Below are 11,051 nucleotides of genomic sequence, written 5' to 3' on the forward strand. Positions count from 1 at the left end.
TCAATGTGATTTTATAATGATTTGATCATCCAACATTTGTCAAATTTAATATAATAATTTATTTTATTATGTTTGTTATCTATATTGAAACATTACAATGGCTAAAATGGTAAAAACACAATGGAATTTTAGTGCTTTCTGATGGAATGGTGCGTGCTGGTAGGAAATCAATCAAGAAGAGTCGATTCTCAAGTGGAAGGAATCCAAACTTTGTTTTGTTCTCCTTGTTTGGCTTCGTCAATTGGGTTTTTTTTTTTTTCTTCTGAGTCCTGAGGTAAATACAGAAAAATTAAACCAAAATTAAATCAACGGTGCAACACTTATTATTTCTTTTTCTTACAGGCTCCAAAGAAGTCGAGGAATAGTGGCATAAAAACTTTGTAGAATTCCCAATCAACAGATAGATTTGTCCATTTCCAAGACCAACTTTAATGCATGAAAGAACCATAGCTTATTAGGTCATGGGAAGTGTGTTTTTGAGAGTCTTGAGCATCGCTTTCACTTAGATGTTCATGGCTTCCATGCATATAGTTGGCCTATTACTCTCTTCCTTTATTTAAATCAAACAATTTCATTATCCCAAAGAAAAGGAAAAAAAAAAGTGCATCTCCTCGTCAATGGCTTAGGATCACGCACAAATTTTAGAAATTATAATTATTAGTATGTATGTTATGCCAAGCCAGCAGCGAGGGGAGAGACTAAGCCCTTTAGGCAGCTACCGGCCGTCTGAAATGGTGGGCTTGCATGGTGTAACTCACTGGCTTCCAACTGATAGAATCTCAGAAATTTGAGGTTTTAGGCATTTAATGTACATAACCGCATATTGCATAACAACAAATCTAATTAATATTTTTGTTCTCTTACTCTTCGTAACTTTTCTGAGGTTGGATTTGGTAATGTCATGACAATTTTCACATGTTGAAATTACTGGATTAATGTACATCCACTATCTGTTGAGGGGTAGTGTCCAATACCACGCAGGTCGATAGGTATAAATAAATAAATAAATATTATTTGGATAAACATTATTTATAAAATTTTGGATTATTCTATATTTGTTTCTTATTAATAAAAAATTGATAAGAGAGAAAAAAATCCTGCCATTTCAATATTTTGAATAAATTACTTTCAAGGAAAGTAATTAAATCTACAATCATGCTTTAATTGTAATTTCCTTGTAATTTTTGCCAATCAAATTGTCGAAGTCTTGAATGATAATTGATGCCCTAATTAGCAGACCTCATTGATAGTATGAGAGTTATAGCAGTTTACTCTACAAGTCAAGAGATTAGATTCACACCAACTACCTTTGGATCGGGAGATATGATATTGGAGTTGGTGTTTGATGGTTATAGGTTTGCAAAAATTCTTAAGTGTAATATCTTTTTCAGTTAAATAAATATAAAAATAAAGGGTTTAAAAATCGATTAAAAATTAAACGAAAAAAACTACTAAACCCACAAATAAATGCAAATGAGTTTCACACAATGATGGAATCAAACTCAATTAAGCAGCGTCAAAACTTTTTAACTTGAATCATGCCTCATCCCCTATTCCTAGGGTGTTGTTGAAAGAGGTTTTGGCTGCGTCTTTGGTAGTGTGTCATGCAATGAAATTAAGAAATTCGTTTATCAGGCAATGTCTTCTGGAGTCCCGATTTTTATTTTCAGCTTGGTTGATGCCCCAGATCAGCGGGTATTCTTCATGCCTGCTTTTGCTAGATATTGGACAACTTCAAAATCATTCAAGGACCCTTTTTTTTTCCTTTTGAAATACATTCAAGGACTTAAACTAAGCACATTCATTCCTTTTTGTGCAAGCCTAATTTGAGTGTAGCCGACAATTATGTGCTGTTAATTTCACCCTTGTGATTGTTAAACATAGAATGAACAACTGTCTCCATAGTCAAGACAATAAATAAAACCCATATAAAACTTTGAATCAAATTGGCTATTAGTTGCTTTTGAACTTGTTTGGTGTACAACTCCAAAAACAGGGTACAATACTGAGAATTGTGACATTTTTGGTACTCCCCATGATATTCAACTTTTTCCTGGTGATTTTGTATGCAGTTGAATTTATATGGCAGTAACAAAGAATGTCTAAAAGACAGCTTCGCCCTTGTGGTAAAAAAAAAAAAATGAAAATTGAGTACTTCCCTCTTTTCTCCCTCCTTTGGCCTTAACCCTAAGGTACTACAAAGGTAACAGGTTAGACAAAACTTAAAAAATTAAAAAAAAAAAAAAAAGATTAATTAAACGAGGCAATAATGATCTAAATCGCCTAATAAAGAAAAAGAATCCCCCTTGATTTCTGCTTTTTGTGGCTTCTCTTGCTCAACTTCTTGGCTGTCATCAACAAGCACTACAGCTCCGGTCAGCTCCTTAGCTCTTTTAGCCTCAAAATCCCAATCTGTCCAAATCAAAACCACCATCATGGTCAGCATACATGAGCCCTGGGCAGCCAACATTCCAAGCCACAAGCCCTTGAAATCAAATCCTGCAAAAAAGGCTAGCCATACTGCCACCGGCATACCAACAAGGTAAAAGCAACCAAGGTTTATGTTTGCTCCCTTTTTCGGCCTGGCTGTGCCTCTTAGCATTCCACAGCATGTAGTTTGCGGGCAGTTTCCAAGCTCACATAATCCGATTATAGGCAAAACAAGAGAAGTTAATGCTATGATCTCTTTATCAGCTGTAAACATGCTAGCCCATATGTTCCTAACCATTACCGCAAATACAAGTGCTGAAAAACCCAGCATGAAACCACAATAAAGACCTACATAGGCGGCGAGTTTGGCCTTTTTGGGCTGGTTTGCACCGAGTTCATTTCCAACTCTTGTTGATACACTGAAGCTTAGAGAAGATGGGAATATATAGATTAGTGATGTCGTTTGAATCAAAATGCCCATTGAAGCAACAGTAGCGCTAGGGTTTAATAACAGCCCGCATAGAAGAATCATGATCTCATACCACCACCATTCAAGGCAGACTGAAATGCAGCTTGGAATGGCCAAATTCAACAGAGATTTCCATTCTTTAAAGCACTCCGTTGAAAATCCTCCCCATGTCTTTTTATGGACTCCAAAGTAGAGGATATAGATTAACAATGATAATACAAGATTGAAGTTGGTCCATACCCCGCTAAGAGAAACTCCCTTGGTTCCTAATTTAAGGTATGATACAAGAAGGTAATTAATTGGTATGTGTAAAAGAATGGATAGAATGGCGCAACATGTCAGCGGTAGAGTTATGGATTGGGTTCTAAGATAGATTCTTAATGGGTGCAAAAGAGACTGAGCTAAGAGGTCAGGAACAGAGTAAATGAGATATGATTGTGCTTCTGTGGCTATAGTTTCATCCTGCCCACAAAGTATGAGTATTCTCCTCATGTTTATCCATAGAAGAGAAATGGGCAGCGAAGCAACCAAAAGCAAAAGCACCGTTCTTTGCAACGTGATTCCAAGAAGGGTATACTTTTTGGCACCAAAGGCTTGTCCACAAATGGATTCCATTCCCATGGCAAGACCAGAAAGAATAGAGTAACCGCTGATATTGGCAAAACCAATGGCAAGTGAACCACCTGCCAAAGCAAGCTCACCGAGGCGGCCAAGAAATAGCATGGAAATCAATGAGCGGGAGTATAACATGAGCCCTGTTAGTATCATAGGAAGAGCTATGGTAGCTACGGAAATGGCTTCCTTGACTGCAAGAGGGAGAGAAGGGGCCCTGTCTTCTAGCTTCTGGGTCTGGATTGTTAGGTAGCACTTTTCTTCTTGTTTTAGTGTTGGGCTTTTGGGGATTAATGGTTCGTAAATGTTGGAACCTTCCGAGTCTTTGATTGAGAGAAGGTAAGGAACGTTTGAATTACGTTTGCAGGAGTGATGAGAGGATGTAAGCTGGCACATCGTTTTGTATTAGTGAAACGCTCCGAGAGATCGAGCGAGAAAGAAAGAGAGAGTTTGAGAGAGGGGAGGGGGATAGTTGAAGTGGGAATAGCCCGGTTTTATAGTGTGTTTTGGGGACGGCTCGTAAATGTCGTATTGCGACCGGCCTTAAGGGGACACGGGAGAAGGGTCCAGGAATTTTTTTTTTACATTGTGAACTAAGATTCGAGAATAATGACTGGGTTTTTTTTTTTTTCCTGTTTATGTTTCTCTCTAAATGTCGTCAACCCAAATTTTCAATTCACATTAGAAATCTAATCAGGGATTTTGCAAAACAGATACGCATAAATTGTAAGGATTAAAACAAGAAAAGAGTCCTCCAACTCTTGATTTAATGGTTAAAAAAATTTTGTGAAGACATAAAAATTCGATTCTGATTTAGAGTTAAAATTTCTTCTCTTTCTTTTTTGTAAAGGTTACGTATTTTCTTGAAAAAAAAGAAAAAAAAAAGAAAGCAGTCAAAAGTGTTATATGAGTAGAAGCTGTAGCGCACAACCTGATAACCAGGACAAAGTAGGAGATTGTATTTTCATACATGACGCTTTTTGCGATGTACAAATAGCCTACTAGAACCATCAATAAGACACTAGGGAATTTTTACGTATCTTTGGAGGAAGATTATTTTAATAGCCTTCTGCCACCCTAAAATTATCCGCTGTGGCTGGACGGCTTACCGGTTGCGCCACTTGTTTAACACCGCGGTTTCTTGATCAGTCCAAAGAAGCTATTGTTAATTGGTCTCTTATTCTCTCCCCAACAGCCCAATTACAACGAAATAAGAAGGGGGCGTTGTGGGATAATTTCTTGTTGAATTTGTGAATTCAAAGTATATGCCTGCTAAAAAGGTGAAAACAATACCAATTTCAGATCATTGACACTCCCGTACGCCCTTTCTGACTAGGGAGGGCCCTCAGGGGAAACTTTTAGTTCAGTTTATTGTTTCTGTTGTTGGTGTTGTGTAGGGCAAAGGACAATGCATCGGGGGCATGTATTTCAAACTCATTTGGCGTTGTCTCTAGCGCTCGGCAAATAACCAAAGTCAAGTCAGCTTTTGTTGGGAAAATTTTAGTAGAAGTCCTGCTTTTGCACTACAAAGATCCTATACCCTCAATAAACATTTGTTGACAGTGATGGTTCCACAGATGAGAGGGTTGGTGTATGGAGTATATTTAGCTATAACTGTTCAATCTTAAGCCCTTTACAACGTGGGGCAAGAGCCTGAGCCCACGGTTTGGGCCCCTTTGATTTTGACCCAAAAACTAAGTAGAGAAAACACTGTAGTCGTTAAAAACGTGTGGAAAATTCTACAAATGGAAACCTTGCAACTTTACATGTTTAGAGGTCATTTTCAGATACCTAACTTGACTATCCAAAATTTGAGTTCCCATTTTCTTTTTGAAAGTATTACCTTTTTGTCCGAAAGGTTAAAAGTCTGGATCTAAAATACCCAAATTCAAACTCTTAACGATTTTTTAGTAATAGATGATACGTAAGTTCAAAAATTTTTAAAAAAAAATTATAAACTTTTTTTATGGATTGACAGTTTATTCTTATCTTAAAAATAAATAATCTTTCTTACTAACTTTAAAAAATAAAAAAAAAAAGTGTTAACTTTAAACTCAGTGTATGCGAATGCATTGTTCTGTTCCCATAGATGAAGCCCCACCACCATTCAACCTATTCTTGGGGATGTTTACATTTTGTCCCTTGTTGAAATTTACACTAAAAATTTTTATTCATTGTTTTATCTTCCACCTTTCGGTGGATCCCTTGGAAGCTTAAAGCTTGATTTAAGAATTATTATATATGCTTCTATAGACGACCAAAGAAAATAAGACAAAGAAAGAGTAGGGTAAATCAGCATGACCGGATCAATGCCGAAAGACTTGGCTAGAAAATCATATAGGACTAGTTTTTCTAGAATCACCAAATGGTAAATTCTAAACTTGTTAAGTTTGGCCATTAATTACAATTTTCAAATTTATTTATTCAAAAATATATTAATTTTTATTAATTATTAAAAATGCAACTTGTTTCATTTAAATCTATATATAGTGAACAATATATATATATATATATATATTTGTTTTAGAACAAAAACAAATTTTTTTATACGTTTAAGGAAGTGCGAAAATCCACATTGGTAGGGGGTATTTGAATCTTGAACCTTATTCCTCTAATGGATGTAGGAATAATAACTTAACTATCGATCAAGCCATAGTTGTTTTTTTTTTTCTTTTGAAAGTAGTTTTACTTTTTTAATCCTTCATGATAAATATATACATATGTATAGGATAATAATAACATTCATAAAAAAGTGCCACTGTAAAAATTCAATGCATTATGTTAGCAAAATTGGTAACAGTGTCTGAATTTCAAAAAAAAAAAAAAAAAAAGGTAAATTACTGATATGATCCCTAAATTTTATATCGCATATTCTTTTAATCTCTAAAATTTCAAAAGCAACTTATTAGTCCCATACTTTCAATACTGCAAAATGAAATAGTCCTTTGTTGGTGTTTCTGTTAACTTTGGGATTTAGTATCATTAGACAATACATGTGTCAAACACTTGTTTGACGATGTGTACTTTGTTACTTGGAAAATCTCTAATTGTTTTTGGACATGAAGGGTATTTTAAAATTATTTTGGTTATTTATGGATTTGTGGGTATATTTCAAGGATAAATTTGACATTTAAAAATGATTTTAGGATATTAAATATCATTAGTATTTATTTTTCATTATAATATGATTTATTAGAAAAAAAAAAGTTAAGTTAAAAAATTAATATTAAATTAAAATTTCCAACAAGGCAATTAATTAACTTATTTTTAATATTGAAATTCATTAGTGTTTATTTTTATTATAGTATGATTTATTATTAAAAAATATATTTCTTTTTTAAAATAGAAAATAGATTTTTTTTAAAAATGAGATTAGATTAAAAAAATCCAACACAACAATTAATTTAATTTATAACATTAAAAGCCATTAGTTTTTAATTTTTATTAGAGTATGATTTATTAGTGAAACATATATTTTTCTTTTTTTAATAAAAAATGCTCCTATTTTTTTTTAATTAAGATTAAACTAAAAAATTCTAACAAAGTAATTATATAATATTATATATTAAATAAAAATGTTTGGCACATGTGGGACATGTATTGAGATACTTAACCTCAAAGTTAATGAGAAAATTGACAAAGAGATTATTTTGTTACAACATTGAAAATATGGAATCAATAAGTTACTTTTAAAATTTTGAAAATCAAAATGATATATGATTCAAATGAATTTAATTTATTCTAAATATAATTTGTAAAAGTAAGAGACAAAGAGATTATTTTGTTACAACATTGAAAATATGGAATCAATAAGTTACTTTTAAAATTTTGAAAATCAAAATGATATATGATTCAAATGAATTTAATTTATTCTAAATATAATTTGTAAAAGTAAGAGAGAATGGAATAGTTGAAGCTTCCCTATAATCATGATAGAAAAGACATAATTAACGAGCCTTGGATTGCTGAAATTGTAAAAAAAGTCTTGGAAGGATGTGATAGTCGATTAATCCCAAGCATCAAGCATTGCCACAAAGCATTATTAATTCCTGGGGAACACCAATTTAATTACTTTGATAATCATTATTTCGATTTCGTTTCTATGATAATCATTGTTCCACTTGAATTGCAAGTTTTGCACTTATATATGCTTGTAGCATTAAAAGATAAATTTTTATCCTGTTTAATTTGAGAATAAGATTTTTACTTTTCTCCCTTTAAGAGAAAACAAAAAAACTCTTGTTATTAGGTGAAAATGAGACTGCCTACAAAATTTTATTTTCTTTCTTCAATTTTAAAATTTTCACCAATTCATAGCAATTAACAACATCCTTTTCAACTAAAATGTATAATTTTGATTTAAAAATGTATAACTAATCACTTAAATCAACTACATGATGTAAAAGAAAGAAAGAAAAGGAAATGTCTCTTTTCTTCCATATCTATTTTTAATGCTGACTTGCCTAATCGTCTTAAGTCAGTCCAATCAAAATTTCTAATTTTTTCTTTTCTTTTTTTTTTAGTTTTTATTCAATCAAGTGGGTCAAGATACAATTTTTTTCAATCTAGTTTCTTGGTTTTTTATCAAGTGTATGTTCAACACAATCCCAAGAAAAAAGAAAAGAAAAGCAAATGTGTTGGTTTGAAATTATTCTTTTCAAATTCAAATTCTCATATGAAACTTAAAAATTTTTTTGGTTGATTTTCCTTCTAAGAATCTTCAAAATGATTTTTAGAGATTAGACTTGTTAATATTCAATAAGATAGAGTTAAGCCCATGGTTATACTGGTCATAACACCCGTTACGTAGCACTTTTGAAGAAAGTTGATACATCTGATCTATTACTATGGTTTCATTTCATATTTTATATCAACCCGTATTGATTTATATTGGCATGTACCAATTCTATCGATCTGATTCTATTGTACGGGACGTCCAAAATGATATTTCCATCCCTACAAAATTTTGTCTCTTGATTTTTTAAAAAGTTTTTCATTGATTTAACTCTTCTAATTAGTTTATTTTCTTAAGGTTCTTCATCATCATTCTTATTTTTCCTAATTTGATCCAAAAATAAAACATTTTCATTAAATTAGGATATTAAACTTATTTGACGATAACTTATTATATATTCCTATTAGTTTTATAGTTATTTTTATTTTACGTCTAAATTTTTTAATATTGAAAATTTATCATTTTTAAAACTTGTATTTTTTTATATAAATTTATAAATGTATGTAACAAAGATGTGTTTATATGTGTGTATTATATATATAAATATAAATATATATTTGATATACAAATATTATACAATGTTGGTAAGTTTGAAATAAAACATCAAAACAAGATAAATACCATTACGTACCAATTTCAGAACAAAATGAATACGTTTATAGGTACGATCCCGATGACAACCTAACCTTACTTTGGTTTAGACTCCTAACTTTCATACAAACCGATACAAGCTTTGGGTATCCGTTTAGAAAAAGAAAAAACAGCTCTTACAGCTTATGTTTCCTTTGGCTTTTGTTATTTGGAGACCACACGAAAAGCTGACATTACTGATCTCATCAATCCTTCCCAAATTTTCCCTTTTCGGAAAATATGGTTGCACTGAAAGACGATGAATGTCTTAGGGAGCAGCCTTAGTAATTCATTCATTCGTGTTAAAATCTCAGCTAAAAGCCCTTGTTTCAACTGCTTACTTAACTAAATTGCCTGATCATCTAAGTCATGTCGTTTGTCCCTATACCTACCTAATGGGTTGGTAGTTAAATACTAATCTACAAACTGAAAAGAAAAAAAAGAGATGATAAGCTTGAGGAAGGAAAAGATAGATAAAATCCCCTTCACATGAATTTTGTATAATATAGCATAAAGATGGATCCAAATTCTATGATAAGTCTTTGTTGTAGTCAAGATTTGATTGGAATGTTTGGTAAGTCATGACGGACAGCAAAGTATGAAGGGAGATTTTGCTAGCTATATTTAAACATTACGCTTAGTAATTGTTTTCTAACAAAGCGATTAAGAGAAGGATCCTATGATTCCTTTTTTACTTTTGTCTTCTTCGTTAAATGCGAAACCCATCCTTTCGTCTTGCTTTCTTAGCTTAGTTTTCTTCTTCGCTTAAACCCCACATTCCCATTTAGCCTCTTCTCTAGAGACACACCGTGCGAATTATTAATTATTAACGATTAATTGGGTTTTGGTTGGTATGTCACTCGTGTTAAATATGGCACTTGCCAATCCATGCAGCCATAGTTTATAGGGAATTACTAACTAACAAATTAATTAATTAATTACCAACAACCTAATGGGTCCATGCATGGAAACTCTTTCCATTAAACTTATAATTTTTAATTCTCTAAGCCAAGAAGTAACTAAATTCACACAATTAATCGTAATCAATTATTCTCCCTAAATTAAAAGAATTTGACTTCATTATCATCAAGTCAAGTGCTTACATGCTTTTGAATTCAGATGTAAGTCTCTTGGGACAACATATACTAAGTTTTAAGTTTTGCTTGTATTAATTCTCTAAGGTATATATATTGATCACATAGAATTTCTCTCCAAATAAGTAAGATAAGTTCTATAAAACTAGTTGTAGGGTTACTGCTTTCTGCATCGAAATTATACTGCAGTATTAGTATATATTACGCAAAATATATAAAAGCCCATGTCTACAATAAGATATGGCCAAAAATAATATATGGATTTGATATAAAAACATTGCTATAGGAGGAGGCAGCTGAGGCCGAAAGTGCATCCACCAAATATATAACTTTCACAGATTTTCTACAAAGTGAAGTGGTGACGTTAAAGGCGTCCATGAAAATAAGAAAAGCACTAAGCCGATGGTGGTTGATCCTCTGTTCTGCTTTTTCAAAAGCAAGGTGAAAAGAAAGATGTCACGTTTAAATTACATTTTTTTTTTTGAGTGAATCTACATACATGAAATAGAAATATTGCAATCTATGGAGGATGATTGGCTTGGGACAAGATGGATCCGCGTTTGGAAACTTGTCCGAAAATGACGCAAGACAACAGGCAACAAAACATGAAACGGAGGAAGTTGTAAACAAAATAAAGTTGTAAACAAAATTATTAATTTGAGTTGAATAAATACTTTCCTGTTACATTTGAAAGAATTAATACAAATCCACTTTTTTTTTTTCTTTCTGTTTCTCCACTACCATAAAAAAATAATAAAAATTTTTTTTTCTTTCTCATATATTCCTTCCTCTTTCCCTCTTACCAAACACATCGTAAAGAAATAACAACAGTTACTAAATCCTCGAAGAAACCTTTCTCTACAACCTAACAGACTACGATTGCCAAAAATCTGAAATTTACATTACAGCCAATATTTTCAGTAAAAACTCGGGCTAATTAACAGCCATAAAATTGGCATATATTCAGGTGCTACCTTTGTTATCATTCTAACAAATTTGATTCCAAATATGGTTTATGTTAACCAAACAGAATTATGAAACATTAGAATACGGATAATGTAAGACACATCACACATCAATG

The 11,051-nt window shown here is 32.2% G+C and overlaps 1 pseudogene; it reads right to left on the minus strand.

The window, feature by feature from the left end:
• Window positions 1-1,903: 1,903 nt before the first annotated feature.
• Window positions 1,904-4,513, minus strand: LOC111316557 (protein DETOXIFICATION 49 pseudogene; annotated as a pseudogene).
• Between the last annotated feature and the right edge of the window lie 6,538 nt (window positions 4,514-11,051).

Source organism: Durio zibethinus, chromosome 9 (genome assembly GCF_047325235.1).
Source record: "Durio zibethinus cultivar Kanyao isolate XHJ-2024 chromosome 9, ASM4732523v1, whole genome shotgun sequence".
NCBI lineage: Eukaryota > Viridiplantae > Streptophyta > Magnoliopsida > Malvales > Malvaceae > Durio > Durio zibethinus.